Here is a 22,629-nt window from a genome sequence, read left to right on the forward strand (position 1 = left end):
ACATTTTTTATTTGTTTTCGGTCTTTTTATTTCTCCACTTTCCGTCTACCTTGTCATGTTCAATTTTTCATCCGCGTGGGCAGAATGCAATCAACGTTTCGAAGAATGGCTGAAATTGTATCCATCCGACCGATGATACGGAGAAGAAAATTCAGAAACGGATTGTTTGCAATTGCCTGTTTTTTATTACCATTATTCCATCCCTGGATACATCGATGTTTCAGTGTCGCGTGGAATGATGCCTGAATGAAAAAACCGAACTCAAGCATCACGCAAGACACATGCAGTTTAAGGATTAAAAAAAACAAAAAAAAAAAAAAGGTAACAAGAAATAAAATAAAAAAACTCGAAAGCTTAATCTGACGGAATGCTGATTTGGAGAACGTGGAGTTTATGAATATTGCGTTGGCATAAAAAGAGGAAAGAATTTTGTCAGGTCGCAAAGTATATAAATAGAGTTTTATATATATATATATATTATTGTATATATATAATGTGTAATGTATAATGTATTTGACGAAGTGAATTAGGACGGATTTAACTGCGTGCGTCGAGATTTCCTGTTCCCGGGCCTGTTTTGTTTTTTCTCCATATATATTACAAAAAATATACCTATACATATACAGCTCTTTTAAATATTTCGAAGAGCCTGGAAAATTATTCATTCTCGAGGGATAAAAAATTCATCCCCAAAGTGAAACCGACCTGACCCGCGAATTCGATATTCAACAGCTACTGCAAGTATTTTAGGTACATAGGTATAACTGTTTCGTCGCAAGGTCGATGCATATTACGTGTATTTTGCATCGTGAATTTAATAAAGCGCAGTAAGTGTTTATCAAATATTACGTTGTTGGTGCGATGGCTGGTAAGCTAAAAATAATCCATGTATCGATTGATCGAGTTCGAAAAATAATCGATTACACTCAATTGTTCGGGGAACGATAATCGATTATTTTCGATCATTGTTACCGTTGGTCGTTCAAACAAATTGATCGAAACATTCGTGATGATTTTGACCCGTACTTACCTACTTGGCGTATTCGTAAAAATTCATGTATAAGTAAGAGAAAAATCATCGACTCGATTGAACGAGGAGCCGGATATTTTATTCTTTTCTCTTTTCGTTTTTCCCTAGATAATAACCGACTTGCCACCCTCGGAGGAGTAACGACCCCAAAATCCCGGATTATTAATACCTCTTGTTAAATTTTACCGCCGTCGTAAATTAGTCCGCATTATACCAGCTACGCCGAACATCGTACCTGTATAACGTATATAATACAACGCGTCTTAAAATATTTTCATCCTGGTATAGATTTCTGATACACGTTATACTCTTCGTATAAAGTATACGCGAATCGATCTCATCCGATCGATTAGACAATTCAGGGAGTAAATTTGTATCTTGACAATAATATTCTATACCTAGTATTATTCGTTTGGTTCCAGGAGTCGAGGAATTTACGCAATCGATCGATCCAATATAATAATAATATGACAAGGTAAATAACTCTCCGGAAGATCGAACTTGACGCATTCGCTTTTTTTACCATTTTCTCGACACGCGTAATTATTATTAAGTATTAAATTATTGTCAAGTACGTGAAATAGGGGTAAAATTTTCCGACAAATCGACTGCCGCTATTTATTGTTTAAAATTATTCTTACATTGCGAGAGGAAAGAAAATTTTGCCCAAAAAAATTACCAAAAAAAAAAAAAAAATAAAAAAGCAACTCAATTTCTGAAACATGTATTCAATGCATCCAAAATTCGTTCAAAAACCGTTCCTTTATTCAAATAAAAGCGTTTTGAGCAAATATTTTGATTTTAACCAAAACAATAAATCTCGAATTACATAATCGCGGAGTTTTTCCGATGTAAAATTAGGAATTCAACGTTGAGGATCGCTTAGCGATATTGAGTTGGTAGAATCTGGGATTCGCGTCTTGATTACAAGTGGTTTACCTATGAGCCGGTTATAATCGCGTAAAGTATCGCAGCCGCTTTGCCGCGAGCCAATTTGGCGACCTGCGGGTTCAACGGGCACCTTGGTAGTAGGTTGAAACCTACTACTTGGCTATTTACGCAAATAACTTGGCCCCGCAAGGCGAGAATCGAGAGAAAGAGAAGGATAGAGTTCCCGCTAAATTGAGTCTGTTAATTGCCGCAGTGCCTTAATTTCGCTCCCCGTATCCGAACACTCGCGCGTTTTATACCTACGTGGGTAATTCGCATTATATAACGTACGCCTGCGGGATCAAAGTTGCCGTTTTCAGTTTGGCAATACCTGCAGCAGACAGGCGAACGGGCGGCACTCTTAAAACTGAAAATTAAACGTTAAATTCAGACGTCAGACCGAAACGATGTTCCCCCGGATTTTCCCGACAGACACGATCGCCTCGCCTTTTCGCTCGCTAATTTTTTTTTTTTTTCTTTTTCTTTCTCCTCCCCTCCCTTCACTTTTCCTCAAAGCAATTTTTTTCATATCGAACCGTAACGCAACTTTTTATACACACACGCGTGTACGTCTGTATACCTTTTCCGTGCAACGAATATGAAATTCCCGACGTTGCGCAATTTGTTGACTTGCGATGGTGAATTTTTTTTTTTTTTCATGTCAAACGTTTGGGCAAAGTGACAAAAAAAAATATAATGGAAAAAATAAAAACATTAAAACACAAAATTCACGTTTTTTCTTCTTACTTCCGTTGTATTCTTACACTGTAATATTACGGTGTATATCGATACGCGAATATTTGCGATACCTCGATTTTGACGTAAAAAATGATCGAAAAGAAAAAAAAAAAAAAAACAGGTTTCTTAATTTAGAAATGTTATTCAATTTTGTTTCAACAATTATACGTTTATACGCGCGAATTTAGACTAAATTCCATTCCGTAGCCCTTTGCAGGGTGTAATTTTATTCAACGATCTACCTAAGCGGATATAACAGTTACGTGAGACTTAATCGTGCGTTGTATGTAACATACATACATATATATGTACGCATACGTGAGTGTAGCTATCCCTAAAATGATTTCCGCCCCGCGTGTTTTAAGCGGACAGAACATCACGCCGAGCAAATTTATCGTATAAAGGAATTCAACGGTCGTTTCATCCTGCGGTCAATGGTTTAATATATATATATACATATATAATGCATTCCGTAAAACATTCAGTTTCACAATTTGATCCTAAATTCCGTGTGCACTCTCTCTCTCTCTCTCACTTTGTACATACAACGATCAGAAGTACGAAAGTTTTTTTAATAGCTTTCATCCACCCCCCTCCCCGCTCTCTGTTTTTTTTTTTTTTATTTTTATTGCCTGCCAGTGGCAAGTGAAACTGTTGCTGCCGCAGCTGCCGTTGCGATAATGCAGTGAAAAGTTGAATTTGAGAGAGAAGTTTTTCGGGAGAAGAATTTTTTGTTTATTTATCTATTTTTTTTTTTTTTTTCACTCTACTTCTCACAGGAACGTGAAAAACGGGAACACAATTTTCTCCACGCGAGGAATTTACATGCGCACGTCTACGCGGGAAAAAAATATCTCAACATTTCAGGTCTCATGTGATGAATATGAAATGGACAGTACCTAGTTTTTTTTTTTTTTTTTTTTTGAGTCAAATCTACACGAATCGCGGTGTATCCTTCTAAGCATATTAACTCTTACTATTTGTTTTGCAATTCTAATTATCGGTTTTTTTATATCTTACCATAAGTGCTGTAGATTTAACTCGAAAAAAGTACGAGGTTGAAGTTTCAAATGTTATCGTAAAGAAAAAATGGAGGATGAAAAAATAACTATTTTTCATTAATCGAAATGACTTTGAAGAAACAGAGATTTTGAAATATGAGTATACTCTGTTTTATTACGGTTCGCTCAATTCCAAGCAATTCCAAAACTGCAAAATAACGGATTTTGCCAGCATGAATCGTTGCGATAACCTTGCTAGCTTTAACGTCATAAAAAAGTGCTGTCCATATAATATTCATTGTTTTTTTTTTATTGTTTAAGTATATACCCGTGCATGAGTGCTGCAACATTACATGTAACCTATACCTATATACATGTATATTATATATATATATATATATACATATGTAACCGAAGTATTATTTAGGTTTACCTTGGGTGATTAATGGCGAGACGCACTCGTAGAGTAGAGTCAAAGGCTCTGCGACCGGCCGGAATATGTGCCATGTATATGCTTGCTTTGTATATACATATAGAATGTATGTGCCGTATATACGTAGCTATACATATGCATCGGAGATTGAGAAACTGTGCAAGCTGCATAAGGTAGGTTTATAATACGCCTCATAATGTTGGATACAGAATACACAGAATATTTCACACACATTCCAGATTCTCGATCCCGTAACAAATCTATCGATCAACTTACGTTGCACCGAATACGTGTAATACACGTTTATAGGCTAAGTATATGGACAAAAGATTGTGAATAATAAATGAGGATTATACAACCGATGTATTATTATTACTATACACATGTATAATAATTAACGATCTGATGGAAGTTGCAGGATAATAAGAAATAAAATCGGTGCCACGTTTCAGCGACGAGAGAATCAATAATTCGTTACATTTTCAATTAATATTTCCTAACGCGAAATCCGGGAGAAAAAAAAATTCCAACCAGTTATACTCGAGGAAATGTAATTGCAAAAATCGTTCCACAGGTTTAATCCCCACGAGAATAATAACTTGCACATATCGTATGTAGTAAATGTGTATTTTTTTTTTCTTCCTCTTCTTCCACATTTTATTAGGCAACAATTTTCAACGTGACAATTTTCGTCCCACGCGTATTACACAAAATGCAAGAGTGGCGGGAAAGTAAATTGTTTTAGAGGAATTTCCGTTTCCCGCAAAGAGAGAGAGAGAGAGAGAGAGGCATAAAAGTTCAGGTAGACTGAAATTCAGTAGTTTCGATATAACTATTTTACCCATCACAGCGGCATTACTGCAATCTATTTCCTTTTCACCCTTCTTCTACATTTCATTTTTCTTTTTTATTATTGTAGCCGCACTTGGTACACTGCAACGCGACGACAAAACGAGGCTCCTTTCCTCGTTGACAATAGATAGATAGCTTACACGTACATACATAGGTGCATGCATATACATGTATTATATATGGTATAAGTATACAGGATGTACGGATAAGCGGAGAAGGAAAACACGACGAGTATAAAATGTAAAAAAAAAACGAAAGAAAACGAGAAAATCGACGTGCAGCGGAAAAGTATTAGAGTTGTATTACATCGCATGTATACGTATACGTACGTTACACAAACACACACGCGCACAAAACTGTAGATATATCGCATTATTCGGGTGCAGGATACGAGGAGCTTTGATACGACAACTGCAGCGGGTCGATCTTCCGCAGAGGACCAGGAAATAACCGGCGACGCTTCGCGAAACTCGCAATCCATTCGGTGCAAAAATTTTGCGACAAACTTTACGGGAAATTCGATTTTATACGTGTGTGGGTGGATACTTTCTCAGCGCTTCTCTTTTATCCTTTGCCGGCTGTAAAACAGAACTTTCTTGATAAAAATTATCCGGTAAGAAAAATAAGAAAAAAAAAGCAGGAAATAAGGAAAAAGGAAGTAAAATCGAATCACGAAAGTTTTTCCTTTTCGCTAAATTTCAGCAACTATAATTCCGATACTTTTTTTTTTTTTTTTTCTTCTTCTCTTCGCTCTTTTTATCAGAATCGATATCCGAACACCGGTTTTAATTAAATATTCTAATTTCATCGGTGAAACATGTGTCCGTGTGGTGTGGAAAAATTATGCGGTTGTTGAAATTTATTCACCTGTTTCCCTCCGAACTCTGATTAAATCGAACCCTCACGATTACTTCGAGCAATTATTTATTTATTTTTTTTTTTCTCGTATAATCCGTTTTTGCTCGAGTTATTTTTCAACTTGCTCATTGCTTTGAGGAAACAAACGTTTGACGGAGGAAATATATTCAAGTTTCAACGCGCGGATAAAATTGATCCATTATACACGCGAAGTGAAGGGATTTGAAAATCGATCGTTTCAAACTCTTCGCGCTGCTTGACAAGTGTAAATTTCACGTCAGTTTTGGGCTCTGAGCGAGCAGCGAAAAGCGGTAAGCCCTGCCGACCTTAATCAGTATTTGACCCTTGCAAATAACTTTGTCGGAGCGGAATTCCTATCAGACTAGCTGCAGAGGTTAGGGACTTCCTATTTACATCCCATGGCTGCCGGCCACGCCCACATGGAAAACCGTGTCCTACTTTCGGTTGAAACTTCGTGCGTTTCCGAAAACCGTGGAGTGCGCGGTGGAAGCTCAGCGTCTTGCAAACGAGTCGAGAGAGAAATTCCGACCCTTCGATGTCGTCTGCGACATATCCGAGGTGTGACCTCGACAGGGTGTCGCCGCGACAAATTTATTGGAAAAAAATTCTGGTAGTAAGTTACTGAAATTCTATTCAAGTTCGATACAAATTGAAGAAGAATATTGTGAAAAAAATAAAAATGAGTTTTAATCAATTTATTTTATCGACGAAAAAAAATAAACTTGCTGTCTCAAAAAATCGTTTCAATTCCCATGATAGCAAAACCGATATTTTCAGTTTTTTCCACGACCAAATTAAAAATCCCCTGACAATCCTAGGTTTTTCAGGATTTCCAGACGTCCGGCCATCCTGCTCCAGGTAATATTCAAATATCACGCGAAATTCGAGTTCGGAAACGTCGTGTTAGACCAAGAAAATTCGGGGCGATCGTAAACTAAAATTCGAAAAAAGTTGATACGCGATTGTTAAAATCACCGCGATTCTCCCGTTGCGCGCAAAACATAAATCAGATAAGAATAACCGAACGCGAGAATAAATTAAGCTTTCGAACGAATATTGCATCCGTTTGTCCACATTTATTATTTTATTTATATAAATATGAGAAATCTAATTTATAATGCAAAGATAACGGTAAGAGGACGAGAAAGAGAAAGAAAAAGAATAACAAAGTGGCGGAAGGTGATAGTTTGCAGAAGCTCTTTTTTCCCCCCAGCTTTGTTATCCAAGCTGTCTCTGCGTAAGAGCAGTTTCACAGAGTTTCACCCTTTTGCGAAAAAAGAATTCAAGTCCCGTAATTGTTTTCGCCAAGTTGAAATATACCTATACATTTATATTATAACAGCGAGGCGCGGAGATTTGACGCGTTGCTGGTAATTTCGTTCCCTGCAAAATTACGACCGCTGCGCCGAACTCCTCGGATTTTCCTGATAATTCCATTTCGAGCTTAACTTTAATAATAATTCGGTTTTTGGGTCAGAACAGATGTTAATCAGCGGACCGAGATTATTACCAAACTAGCCAGGTCGAAACTCTGCGCCCAGCTTTTCTTCCTCGAATCGCCGGAATCCTCCCCCCTTCACCCCGCCGCTCGTTTCGTTTGACACGTCCCTGAACTTTGCGAGCTCGTCGTAAAGCTAGCGCGAAGCTTAGCCACCATATAACACATCCTTTAATTATGCAAGATAATTGAATTGGATATGTCATTCGTACATTTTTTCCACCGTATCTCCACGCGTTTTACAAGCTTTGTTTCATTCCTTTCTCTTTTACCTCATTCCTCGATGAACTTTTGACAACCCTCGTGATACCTGGGCGTTTGTTCGTTTCTTTCTCTCTTTCTTTCGTAAACGAAAATGAGAAAAAAAAAAAAAAAAAAAAACACGAACACGAAAAGAAAATTATTTACCCTTGATTCGAATCAATGGCCCTGAAATTCTCCGAAGCGTATTGGATTCGATGCTTCATCGGATGGGATATGGAGGAAGATATTATAAGGTATACAAGGTATGGTATACCTATACGTATGTTATACACGTAAGGATGCGAGTCCTGGGGCTGCAGGACGGATCGATTATAACATCGCAAAACTCGAAGAGAGTTGGAGCACTTTGCGCAAAAGTGTGTATCATTATACCACGAGCTACATTGAGTGAGTGTGCAGCTTTCGATTTCGAATGCATTATATAATATATAGTGCCTGCCTGATCCTGTCGACCAACCGACCCAATGACGGGATGTTTCAATGAACAGCGACCCGAGGAGGAGGTTATTAATTCGAAGTACAAGTTCCGCCGTGTATCAGAGAGAGAGGATTTATTGGGACGGAGGGAGCAAGAATTTCGGGAAGATGTTCGGTGATGTGGAATTAAAGTGGAAAGACGTTATTTGATCGAACGTGACTATCGAGATTCGATGCGAGGATGTGTTGGAAGAAAAATTCGTCAAGCAAAAACGCGATGAATCAAAAGTTTGAAAACAGGCTGGTCATTAATTTTTGCGAAAAAAAATTCAACGACACTTCCACAAGTTTTCCAGGACCTAAAAAACTAGTTTTCACTGACATTTTGTCAGTTCTGGTAAGTTACTAAAACCGAAATTGTTCAGCTTATTAACTCTATATTCGGTTCAAATTCAATTCAAATAAAAAAATAAAAAAATATATACATATAATTTACAAAAAAGTCAGTCTAAGCCAATTTGCTTTCTCGACAAAAAAAGAAAAAGAAAAAAAAAGTAAACTTGTTACCACAAAAAATCATTTCTAACATCCGTGATAGTAAGACTGATATTTTCAGTTTTTTCCATGACCAAATTAAAAATCCCCCGACATTTCCAGGTTTTCCATTTTTTTTTCAGGAGTGTGGCCACCCTGAAGAAGTGCCACTGAATTTCAACTGCTGCAGAGCCTGAATTTTTTACCCATACAAAACAGCACAATATCATCGCACGAGATGCCAAAGGAGAAAATTCCTGACCGATTGACTCTGTCAAAGGCGAGTTAGAGTCGCTTTTCATCTTATTTAAATACAAACACGATATTAAATAGACGTAGCTGCTAGAATCTGAGATCGCTGAGTTTGCCTGACTCTGTAAGACGAGGTCAAACACATCGAGTCTCGGGGGTTTGCGTATTCCTACGAATCGCCTGCAATTAAACTTTATATAGAATCGACGGTTTACATTTTTTCTACGGCACGTCAAAACTTATAAACTCGAAACCTGGAATGGAACTGTATAAAAAGTCTAGCGTGAATATTTCTCGCACGGTGTGGAAAATTCGCCTTTTTTGTTGCTATATCTGTACTTTACGGAAAATTGACAGGAACGTACGCGATTGTTTTTCCTCTTCCAAAACCGAGATAAATTTTTTGTCGTCATTAGTGCACAGAGTCCCTAACTACTTGTCGCTTTTCAACGCATTCGAAAAATATAGTTCTGGTTATAAAATGAAAATCACAGTCTCATAGCTGCGGTAGTCGGAAAATCTAGTCTCTGTAACTTTTGATTTAGATTACCAATCACCGTCACTGTACTTTTTTCTGACTATTGCGATAATATGATATTGCTTCGGCAATAAATGACGGCGAAATAAAAACGAGCAGATTTTACTAAAAAATGCAGTAAAAGAAAGACGCGAAGATTTTTGGTAAAAAATATCCATACGTGTCAACTGTACATTTCTTACTACAAATCTTTTATGTTTCTACATTATCATTCATTTCTGCATTTTACGAAACACATTTCACCAAAAACCCTAACGCGTCTCTCTTTTTCTGCAGTTTTCAGAAAAATCTGCTCTTTTATTTTCTCCGCCATCGATCTTGATACCTTCTCAAAGTGAGATTTTTTTAACATAATTTCAACAACATTGAAACAGCTTTCACAACTATGCTTGTTTTAAGAAAATCTTCCGGCAACTCTAACGCTGCATAAAACTTTTCTCATGATGATATAGCTTTTTAAACGCCTGGAATGAAGAATAAAAAATTAGCTCTTCGCTATATCAGCGGAGTAATTACCCCCCCCCCCCCTTTTTCTCTCGATTTTTTTTTCTTCTTCGTCTTCTTCTTCTGCCAACTCTCCAAGTTTTCGTACCCCGTAAACGTAACGAACTAATCGGCCCCGAGCCGCGAATATATACACCGCAGAGGCAGGTACGGCGGTTCCGCGTCTCGATTTTAACGACTTTTCGTAAAAATGTCACGTTAAGAAATTTACGGCTCTCCCGAAGCAGCTCGAATTCCATCCGCGTGAGCCAAACTTCGACTCCGTTATACATGTACGAACATTTTTCTCTTTGGGAATAACCGATGAGCTTTAAGCGTTTCATGCGAATAAAAGTTCAACCTTTCCGTCGCGTAAACTTAGAAGTCTTGCGCGTCCAACTACTTCGTGTTATAAATCTTTTTCACTTCTTTCTACCCCACTTTATTACAACCTCACTTCACTTCACTCTTTTCGTTTTCTGTACGATTTTTATTTATTTTTTTTTTTTCTTCCTTTTGTCATACGATTGGAAAAATAATACAAATATTCAACCGTTCAACGATACAATGAAACTTAAACTGTTAACAAAGATTCTGATCCATTTAATTAGATGCCAATTTTTCCTGCACGTTTTCTTTAAATTCTAGCTTGTTTAACAGACGCTTGACTTAGAAATATTGTAGAAAAAAAATGAACGGAACAAAGTGACTAAAGGGAAACGATTTCCTCATGTCTCGTATCATCCATAAGCTCTTCCTTGAAGTTGTTACACACGCAGCTATGGTTATATAATCAAAACATTTAACCAAGAAAAAACAATTTCCCAACTCCCGTTCCTGCGATCTGTGCATAGATTTTACGATCCAACGTCTGCACCATTCAGCTGTGAACTTGTCTGTTGAGAAGATGAGAAGATGCGTAGAGAAGGAGTCGCGAACCTTTGAAGCGAAAAAGCGTGGGAAAAACTGAGAACTGTGAGCAAAAAATAAAAGCTGATTGAAATTTGCTGATTAAATTTTTTTCATCACTCCTCCTCCTCCTCCTCCTTCTCATATTTCATCTCCTAAATAATAATAATAATATAATTATCCCAACTTTTGGCGATTCCCGCTTTCATGGCTCTACAGGTTTTAATTAACGGTATTGAATGATAGCTGAATAATGTTTGGAAAAGAACAATGAAAAGTTTTTAAGTATATTACAAGAGGAGATATCGACAGGCTGGTTATCGTTTCCCAGGAAACGATAAGGCTCCAAGTTTGTTCAAAGAGCCTCGAGTTTTTCGGGTTAAAAGTTGATTCTCGCCTTTTATTTTGTTTCGCGATTATTTATTGTATCGTCGTTGAAAATCGACGTGAAATTTCATACCGCGATACGATTATCAGCCTGGTAATATATTCGTTCATTACCGTGTTAATTACGCACACTCAAGTATATAGGGGCTAATTTTCTCAGTCTTGATTATTGCACAACGATGTACGTGAGATCAGAAATCGAGATTGTGAGAAGAGAAGGAAAATGAGGGGGGGAAAGAAACCAGAAAACAGGCTACCACTGCAGTGCAGGTGTGATGAGTTCAATCTTTCCCCCCCCCTACGCACAGTCGTTAATCATTTTTATCGATTAAACGAAAATTTGGGGGAGGAAAGTGAAGAATAATGATGAGAAAAAAAAAAAGAAGAAACGAAAAAAAAAAATATACTCAGGTCTCACGCATCTCGCGTGCAGCGATATCAGAGTCGATTTAGATCCTCGTTTGTACGAATTACGTGATTCGTGAAATGAGCTCGATAATCGTGCCTACGTAAATAGTAAGATAAAAAAAAAAAGAAAGAAGAAAAATTCAATCTCAAAACTCGAATCGTAGAATCGAAAGTAATAAAGCCTGACTCGATTTCATCCCCCTGGAATATAAAATTTTTCTTTGCAGCTGCGAGGGATGAAACTTTTCCGAAACACGTTCACGCACACACGCACACACACACACGGGCACAAATGAATGTGAATAAAGTTACTTTTTGTCGAACAATTTCCGACGCGTTATTATATCCGTCATGTATTTTCGATTTTACTTCGGTCCTTTATTCCTCTCCCCTCTTTCTTCTTCTTCTATTTTCAAGAAATTTAGTTTATTATCATCGCATATGGGCTATCGATTGACGTCGTATTGCGTTTCCGTTCAATCCTCTACACACTAAAAATATATCGCCTATTTCATGCTGCACGCTGTGTCGATTTAGAAAATGATTTACGAAGCCATTGTCTTAAACGTATAACATCATCATCATTATTATCATTATCGTTGTTGTTGTTGTTGTTATTATTATATCATAGACACAACGTATTGTAAATCTTTTCTCTCCTTTTGCTCAATTCTTCAATCACAATACGTACAAAGGTAAAGTAAGTGTACCAATTATTGACCCTGTCCCAATTATTAACCTTTTTTTGGTTGCGTTCGTTCGATCCTTGGTTCCAAGATGACAAAAAAAATAAATTTCCAGTTTTTAATCCGCGAGCAATTTGTTTCGATTATTGAGAAACTCACAATTTGTGCCGTAAATTTATAATTTTTGAAAATAAAATGGTCCAAGCGTATCGATGACTAGTGAACTTGGCTTAGGTAATAAGCATGAAAAATAAAATCTCCTATCGCCTAGATCAGACAGATCGAGAAATGAATAACCGGACCGCGATTCGAACCCTGATTAACGCGGTCCGTCGACGGATTCGCTTCCGCGTTTAAATCGTGCCGTTGCCGAATCCGCTCGATGTTTCGATTCGACACAACGGATGAACCGAGGAACGCGAAATGCGGCTCGAAGCTTCGATTTCTATCCTCGCGGCCGGTATGATTTAGGCACCCTGAATATTGGCGGCTTCGGGAGGGAGGATAGGAAACGGGTATCGAATTCCTCTCGTCAGATCGGAAACAGTTGGAGAATGCGGATACGCTGATACATACCTATATACGTACGTCACGGTACATGCAACGTGTATAATCTATGCGCGAGAGAACGTCGCTGTACGAATTCAATTTCCCTCGGCGACGAAGCCAAGATTTTCCACATGTAATTTATAATAAATCCTCTCACCGCATTACCTGCTATAATTTATATAATCAATTCCGCACGAGTACGCGATGCGTTGCAGAAAATCATTGATAATATTATTATTGTTATTATTAATATTATTGTTTTTGTTGTTGTTGTTATTATCACATTGTACACGCAAGAGTGACGTGCGAATAAAAATTACGAGGTTCGATAATCGGGGCTAATTATTTGTCGTCTAAACGATTTTGCGTTAGAGGTGAGAAAAAAATACGAAACGATATGAAAAACGAATTTCCAGTATTGCGAGAAGACAAAAAAAAAAAGGTGAAACCGAACGCGTATTCGATGAGGAAATGAAGACTATTAAATCTCGATCACCGTTTGAGCCGCATTGATTTTTTTAATGCAAATTACAGATTCAAGGTATGTACATGTATAGCGATGTACGCAATCTGTTGGGCGATGGTTTAAAAGAAGATGAAAAAAAAAAAAACTCTTGGCTAATTACGAAACGAGAACTCCGATATCGAAACGGCGTTCAATATTCAATGATATATATTCAAGTTGATTAATTCGCGATACGTATTATGAATTGATAAGAGATGAGCGAACGAATCGAAAGAATTAGAAGATACGATGATGAAGAGAAAAAAATAAACGAAGAAATAAAAAATTCACGCGTACGGTGTGAAAAACCCAGGAATATTTCTATTTTCTTTTCCTTTTTTTTTTTTTGTTCATCACGATTAAAAAAAAAGCTCACGCGGTTTGCCGACCGAAATATTTCCTCCCTTTGCGATCGCGGTGCTAATAATTATACTATTGATCATACAGTCGTGGGTATTATTACGATCGTTACACGAATTTTTAAAAATTGTTTATTTATTCACGTTCGGTTTTAATTGATTTGTTTCGTTCTTTTTTTTTTGTCGCTATTTCGTTCGATTTGTTTTTCGATTGTTATTCTTCAATTTTCACACTACGCACTTGGTATCATAAAGCATGTAAATAACAATAATAATAATCATAATAACAACATCAACAACAACAACAACAACAATAATAATGATAAATATCTTTCGATCATCCACAATTTTTCCCATCTAAGGTAAATATATCAACAATGTATGAATTTGCGAAGAAGAAAGATATAATAAGAAAAGAGTCGGAGAATTGCAAAAGTGAAAAAAATAAAAAATAATCACCGGTCAAGATCGATTTCTTTCGAAAATAAAACGAATTTTCCTTCCTCCACTAAAAACGTTGTCATTGGTAGGTATTTAATCCTTGACTCACCTTTGGCGAGGATTGTTATATTCTTTGGCGGTAGAAGAGGTCCTTTGAGAAGCGCAAGGGTGCAAAGTTGCAGAACGCAAGTAGCGAATGGATGGAGAAGTTCGTTATTTCCCACGTACCAAACACGGAGTGTCCCGCCGCGTCTACTGCTTCCCATTTATACGGTGGCGAGAGAGCTTGCCCACCTGTGCTTGCGCAGAGGGCGCCGTTCGCCGCCTCGGATCGAGAGGAGAGGAGAGGAGGAGGCCCGGCGTCGCGGCGACGCGAAGCTGCACCCCGCGTCGTCCTCGAGAGATCGGAGGATCCGGAACATCCAAGGACATACAATTTTCATTCATTTTACCTGCCAATTAGGCACCGATGACGCGCGTCGATCTTGGAGAACGAAAAAGAAACGTCTTACTCTCGAATTTCCTCGAACTTTCAAATTTTAACGTACGAAACTTGCAGCAGGGAATAAAAGGAAGAGGATAGAGATCGAGGAGAAATTTTAAACAACGCACAGATTTTTTCTAACGGCAAAAGGGCGGGGTTGAAGTTCGGAATTTGAAAAGTGCCGAAAGCGCCTGATTACGAATTATTTGGTGGCGAAACTTGAAGCGAAGAAACCAAACTTTGAAGAAACGACAAAGTTTTGGATGGTCGGAAAGCCGATGACTCAAAGTTCTAGAATGCAAGATTTTGAAAATTCAAGATACGATAGAGGAAAATACCGAAAGTTAAAGTCTGCTGACACAGCGTGGCTTACTCGACGAGTGGGTGTAAAAATTTAGAAAAACCGAAAGTCAGAATGACCAGAGTTCCGAACGTAAGAATATCGAAAATCTAAACCAAAGATAGCTCAAAGTGGTGAAATTTCACCAAGCCATAAATTCACGGAACCGACAATCTTGGATCATTCGGAATTTCAATGTTTCATATTGCAAAATTTTCTCATTTTCGCACTTTCGGAAATTTGGCTTGTCGAAGTTGCGCCCTTTCGGTATTTTGACCTTTTGGAATATTTGAAAAGAGTTCGTTCTTCATTTCATCTCGTTTTCGACTCCTACTCCTTTTTCTTCGTATTTTACTCATTGATAAGATATCCGTGTTTCCGACGAAACGACGTTATAAGACAACATCCCCTTGCCTTCGCCACTTTCCCACCCATATTTCCCTTTCACTCAGGTCGGTAAACAATTTCCCCTGAAAGTTTTAAATCACCGTACAGAACCGTTCGTCTTTGTCCTGAAATTGATCGACGCCAAGTAGTCAAAAGTTTTCCCATTTTTCCCCCCTCGCTTCTCGCGTTCCTCACCTTTCTTTTCACATTTTTCCTATTTCTTTTTTTCCCCTTTATTTCCACGAAAATCACATTTCTTCTCCATTCCCATATTCTTTTACTTTCTATACTCTTATTTCTTGTCATCTCTGCTTCTTCTTCTTCTTCTTATCATCTCTCGGATGTTACAAATGCGACGAAATTAGTCAAAATTTGATTTCGAGAACACTCTATTCTACACAAATATCACCGAATTACTCATACTGTGCGAAAATAAAAGGTAACTTTGATCTGATTTCAGATCATCGATCAATTCGCGAGATCTTATTTATTTTTCGTGTTATCATTCAATCGTTCTCAGTCAACAATATAACATATAAAGTTAATCTCTGATCGTGACGTCTTTTCTCGTTTAATTTCCCCGCCTGACGTTAATCGTTGATTACACATACACGTAATTATATCACACGTGCATAATATTCCGGATACCTTAAGTCTCCCAAGTTGTATTTTATCGTAAAAGCAAATACAGGCATTTACGATACAGAACGAAGCTGCTGCGTTTTGCGTGAAAAATTAGGTCGAGAAATTACATCGCCACCTTGATTTAACCTGCCGAAAATCCAACAAAACTCTGCACACCGAGTCGGTAAAAAATAAGTAGACTCGTCAATGATCAGTTTCGTCTACGATTACCTGAAAATATGAAAAACCTAAACACGCGTGTAAATTATGGATACATTTACAGGCAGGCACGTTTAACGGTGAAAATACAAGCGACAAGAATTTACACAATTCTGTACCGAGTGAAACTCTCGCAGTTTGATTACTTGCGTCAGTAATTAGAGCCTCCTATGCTTAGATTTTAATCAACCCGAAGGCGCCCGCGTCAGAAACTTGCGTTACACAAGAAGGATTCTTACATTTTAGTTCAAATTCGGTATTTGCTGTTTTGCAAACATGTGTACGAATTTATAATCGACGATTTTCTCCTTTCATATTTTTACTTTCTTCTCCAGATTTACATTCATCAATCGCGTACACAAAAAACCTTAAAGGAAGAATGAAAACCTTCCGAAATTCATTACTAATTGCTTGCAACCCGAGAAGACAAGAGAGAAGAAACAATCTTGATAAAATAAATAAATAAAACACGCTGTATTATATTGTCTGCTGCAACGGTATCTTGTCTAAAATAATTTTAGCACGGAGCAGCGTAAGATAGAAAGAAAAAAAAAAGAAAAAAAAAAACGACAGTAATGCGAGGGGCGAGAGAGACGGGATTTTTTATCATTTACTTACGTCAATGCAATGTTTCTTATCGCGAATTAAATCACACCATTCAGATTCGCGCGAGATGTACGTTATTTAGATATGAATCTTATCACGATTATGTCACGTGAATTCACTTGTGACTCATTATTGTATGTACACTAGGCTGATTTATTTTTAACTATTTTTATCTTCTCCTTACGTACCCTTCGATATTTCGATCAGAATGTTTAAAAAATTCAACCCGGATGAGACGCGTTTTGAAATTTTGCTACCGAATACCGGTTTCAAAAGGTTTCGTTTGAGGTTAAAGACTAACTTTTCGAAGGGTGCGAAAGAAGAAAAAAATTAAGTTTATAGAAAAAAAACTGGCCTAATGCAGACGGAAAGTTTTCCTTTACTGCTGGTAGTTTTTTTTTTTCATTTCTTTTCTTTCACAATCGTATCGAAAGTGTTCTGCGTTTATTTTTCATTGCGTCTTCAAAATATTAATTTCAAGCCTCTGTATCGAAAATTGATTTTAGTATATTGTAAAACTTCCCGACAATTGCATACCTGAGAATTTGTAAAGGAAAGGAAATCGGAAGAATTGAAAATTGGCACTTTTCCAGGCTGCGGATTGGCCGACAGTAAGGTATCGGGGAAAATCATCCGTAAAATTATACCTACTCGTGCGGTTGTCACCCATCGTGATGTCGCAGAAATTTAATGCATATGTGTAAAATTCCCTCCCCGACGCGAAGTATACGGTATACGTATACATACGTAACCTGCGGGACGGGTACGTGACGTTTTTCGCACCGCATCTCGGCTCTAGTGGTTGATGTAATTTAGAGAAGTACCTAGACGTATTGCGGAAGGTGGACGGCCAATTTGGAAACCGCTGGTCCTGAAATCCGGACGATACAGATTTGCGAAAGCTGGACGAGGAGAGGAACGAGAAATGAAAATGAAAATAAGAATAATGATAAGAATAAAAAAAAGGCTGAAAACGTGCGTGGAATTCGCGGCTTGTGTGCGGCGGAAGACTCGATCCTCGAGGCCGCAGATTTTCCTCCATAGATAACTATGGTGAAAAAAGTTGTCGTCAGCTGGCCGAGCGCGTTTTTTGCGAAAGTAATCTTCTTCGTACAATCTGCAAAAGCAGCGCGCCTGGATCTCAAGGAAAAGAAAAAAAAAAGAAAACACTCGATCCCCTATTTTTTCACCCCCCGTTCATTTATACGATTTTCACAGGGTGGCCACTAAATCTCCATCACAAAATTCTCTGAATTGTCCAGTTTTTTTTCAGACAAGAATCTTATAATTTTCGCGAAAAAATTCGGATGGTAAAAAAAATTTGTATTCGATCTAAATTTATCTAAAGGTAAAAAAAATTGCGGGACGTATTCGTACGAAAAAGAAATGTAGTAAACGTTTCCCTGACTTTCGGCAAAAACCCCCGACATTTCCCCGACTATTCGAGAATTACCGAATTCCAAGACATTTTCAGGATTTCCGGAATCCCCTGACCACGGTGGCCGCCCTGTTTTCACCTTCGACCCGCGGAACTATTTCCGCTCCTGACTGCTGCGGATATCTACCGAAATCTGCGGACCGGGGCAAACAGTTAGACACACAAGCCTGTGTGTTCCAGGTAGGTGGTTGGGTACATATCGTTGGTATCACGAAGGTTGCCATGCTGCGCGAGACGCGTGCGGCCGGCTACGTGACTAAGAAACCGTCGAAATTCACCCTTCAGGCACTGTAGTCTCGTGGAAAAGGCCGACGGAATCCTAAAACAGCCTGCAGCCGATGATGCGGGGACACAGAGCGGGGCTTTGAATGAATATAAAAAGGCCGGAAGCGAATGGATAAATAAAATTTCAAACGGTAGATACCGTCGGGATCGGCGAACGACGCCGAGCTTATTTTACCCGCAAGTTCGCGGATTCCGGAATGACTTTGCGTACTTTTCGAAATTCTCTCGGCTTTGGAGTAATCCGAATAAAATCGCGGGATCTGAATGAAAAAAAAAAACAATGTCACGGAAATTATCCGTTGCATTTCGGAGTTTGGGTTTACTGTGGAAAAAAAATATGAGGATGAAGCTGGTAACGTTACTGTAACGATGCGTGTTTGGGAAAAATTATTTACTTGGAACGTTTAGGAATGTCTGAAATTTAGTAAACCGTGATGAACGAAACGTACTCTTATTTTGAAAGTCATACTAAAATTACTAACTTCAGCCTCGTAAGAAATTTTATAACCATGAAAATCGCGGTGCATTTCCCCGGTATTCGAGATTCGAAATTGAACTTGAAAATGAACGTGTAAATTGATTCATTTGACAGCAGAATCGTTTGTACAAGTATGTGTACTAGGTACCTTTAACAAAGAATTGATTTATTTCTCAAAAGTTTCTGCAGAATCGATGCAATCCTCTCTGCACCGGAAGTGGCGATGATTTGAAAAGTTACGTGTATAACTAGGTACAGTAGATTCGTTCGATTTTTCCCCGGCTCAAATTCCCTTCGGATTCGACACCATATACGCGAAAGTTCATATATCTTATGGAAGGACGATTCGAATCGTGGTGAGTCGTTGTTAAAACTTACCAAAAATAATCGATTCAATTCCCGATCGATTTAGTATAATCGATTATTTTTCAAACTCGATTAACCGACCGACTTGATTATTTTACCGTACAATCGATTTTTTGTGATCAAAGTATCAATTATCGTCATTGTCTTACTTACTAATTATCTATTTGATATAACAAGTGAAAGATAAATGAATATTTTCACCTGATATTGAACAATTTTTTTTAATGAAATTATAGATTATCAAAAAACTTTTCCGCTACTAAGAATACGTATTGAAATTTATAAAATTTCCGTTTCAAAAAAATACTAAATAATCTATGATTAATTTTTACCGATTCAATCGAGTCGCGTTCGATTATATTTTTGGCCTCGATTAATCGAGTGCATCGATTTCATTACTTTTATCTTGTGGCCATCGCTAGTCGTTATCTCGCGTAAGTTTGGATTCGATTTTGTCACAATTGCCGCGACGCAAGCAGACTAAGTGATTATCGAAGCCCTGGGCAGCCCGCACTGAACTTGATCACTAGTTTCCCATTACCTTTGAGCATCAGGGAGTTGCGAAGGGTAATCAGAGAGAGCCAATACCGAAACTGCAATATCTTTGCACTCCACTTACGTTCCTTCCTTCCGTTCTTCGGAAGCAGGAATTCAGAACATTCTTCCGTTGCACGTTACTCGCCGATCTTACTACGTTCGTTGAGAAACTTTCGCAATCGTTTCTCAACCGTAATTTGACAGAACGTATCAGATGTACAGTTCACTCAAAACAAAACCGAAATTAATGTTGTGCCAGTTTTTTTTTAATGTTCGGGCCCCAAAAACCGCTGCACATGTTCGCAGTTGATGATAGATAGAGGGTCGAACGACGAACGGGCTCGTCGTCAGCTTTCCGCAACGTCGTTTGTATAGCTGGTGAAAGTAGAAGAAGAAATAGAAGAAGACGAAGAAGAAGAAGGTGAAGAGGGGCTTTACTAAGAAGGCAATTTTCATTTAGCTCCTACCGCGTTGGTGGATACAATAAGGATGGAGGGTCGCTGACTCGGTTCCGAGAACGCGGAGCTGACGACCCTTAAATTCATCCTTCCGCCTTGGAGTCCTTGCGGAAAGTGTGAAGGAAAAAAAAGCGAGACGGAAAAAAGAGCGAGAATTTATTTTCCAAACCGCTGTAATCCACTGCCGGACATAAATTGGAATTTTCTAGTATTTCGTGGCCGCTTTAACCCCCGCAAAACCGATTAAAGATAGTCGCGTACTTTACACGGTTAGAAAAAAAACATGTCCCAGCAAGTGCGCCAAAATTTTTGGATCGATTTGACGATTTTTTGTAACGTATAACAAAGTGAAAAAAAAAAAAATGTAAAAATTACAAATTCACCGTTGATAATATGACGATTTAAATGTTAAAATTATAAAAAATTGTGTCGTATTCATCAACAGAAATGTAACAAACAACAATGATTTTTCTAATAGTTTACCTTTAACTCTACTACCACACTCTCGTGTCAGGCCAGCCACCCCTGCAGCTTCCGTTTTCGAGTGTATCGATCCCGGGCTCGAAGAAGAAGATCCCGAAGGACTCGGGTATTCGGAAAAGTTGGATGAGACGCCGGTGAGAAATTCGGACAAACGCAACACGGGCGACGGAGGAGTAATGAGAAGGGATAATTGTTGGTGAAATAACTCGAGCAATTTTCCCGCACGAGGTAAGTATACGCGGGACCAGGAATAAATCAGATCTCATACTAGCCCGAAACCCTTTTACCCGAAAACACTCCGCGAAGACGCTAATGAAAATTAACTACCCTTGACCGCCCGTCGGTCAGTTTCTGCGGATACTCCAAAAAGGGCGGAATATATATATTTTTTGGAGTATGTATGCGCCATGCCGCCAGTTTGTTATTAATTTCGACGAACAAAATTCAAAGATGTTCCTGAAATTATACGTAATAACGACCTAAAACTCAAATTGCTCCAAGCGTTGACATTTTCTTTAAAAAAAAATTCTAAAAATCAGTATGATTTTAAACTGATCAGACCCCCTTCCCAAAATTTTCAATCCAAAAAATTACATTTCTGTAATTCATTTCGGTATGTTTAATAGAATCGTTAAGGTACGTTTATGGGTCAGTGGAGGTCTTTCGTGTTAGGTAATTCTGAATGTGAATCTCGGACCTGCGTACCCGCGAAGAATTTGTACGATAGCGTAAAACAAGGTTTATATAGGTGCGCATATAGTGTTGCAATTAGCGTAATCGGTCGTTTGAATAATTTCGCATTCTCCTAGTCAATATAATATGAACACCCGCCCCGTGAAATTGACATAGTTAATTTAAGTCGACGTGCGCACGGTATTGAATGTATTGTGAACAGGTTGTATACACAGTGTCCGGGAAAAAAATAAGTAAACGAAAAAAAAACAGGGATCGTTTGCGTAGTACGTATATTTGTACAGTTAACTCTAGTTTCACAAAAAAAAAAGGATTCAAATTTGTAAAAATGCCAAAATTCGTAAGATAAATAGATAAAAAAGGACAATGAAAATGAAATAACGAGTGCAAAACATGAGAATCGGGTAGAAAAGTGTGAGGAAACTCATTTGCAGTGTATTTCGAGAGATGCTGCGGATTACAGCGGTCCCTGTCCCTGCGGAAGTTTGAAACTTGGCAGGATTTCAGAATCTCAGCCCATCGGTGAACGAAAGTACGGTTATAACGGGTAAAATAAAAATGAAAGACGAACCGAGACTCTGTTCGATTCGAATCATTTGCCAGGGTAATCGAATAGTTGAAATTCCCCGGATTTCACTCTGCGGCAGTATAAACTTCCTGGTGCATAAATACGGCATGAGGCCTGCCACTCTGTGTGTGTATAAATAGCGAATCAGCGATTTTCGCGAGATGCGTGAAATTATCGAGACTAACGCGAGTGCGAATGAATGAAAGGAAGAGGAAAAATCACTTGAAGAGAAAATACACGGCGAGGTTAGTAAAAATTACGACGGCCATGCGTGGAAGTACCCTGTGCAGCTGCTGCGGAGGCGGAAAGTTGTCCATAAAGCAACACCCTCGAGGCCCGGGGGTTTTGGGGGTTGAAAATTCCACCCGGTCCTCCGCTGGCAATACCCTTTATACACGACTAGACGTACAGCATTAGCTACGTCAGCTACACGGCATTAGGCACACGTGGTCGTCCCTTAGTAGTGAGCAGAGGGACGTTGCGAGCCGTAGGACGACGATATTCCCGGGTAAAACTAATTCCGGGATAGAGTTGAAACTCGGCAGGACTCCTGCTCGCTGCGAAGATCGC

The 22,629-nt window shown here is 38.4% G+C and overlaps 1 protein-coding gene across 2 annotated transcripts in view; it reads right to left on the minus strand.

Moving 5' to 3' along the window:
- Nucleotides 1-14,353, minus strand: part of LOC107227366 (calexcitin-1) — a 53,714-nt gene extending 39,361 nt beyond the window's left edge. Inside the window, exon 1 of one of the 2 annotated variants that reach the window (XM_015668483.2) lies at nt 14,203-14,353. The gene's annotated coding sequence lies outside the window, so the exon portion shown is untranslated. The remainder of the gene's footprint in view (nt 1-14,202) is intronic. The other variant, XM_015668484.2, reaches the window with a different exon arrangement.
- Nucleotides 14,354-22,629: the final 8,276 nt, after the last annotated feature.

Source organism: Neodiprion lecontei, chromosome 1 (genome assembly GCF_021901455.1).
Source record: "Neodiprion lecontei isolate iyNeoLeco1 chromosome 1, iyNeoLeco1.1, whole genome shotgun sequence".
NCBI lineage: Eukaryota > Metazoa > Arthropoda > Insecta > Hymenoptera > Diprionidae > Neodiprion > Neodiprion lecontei.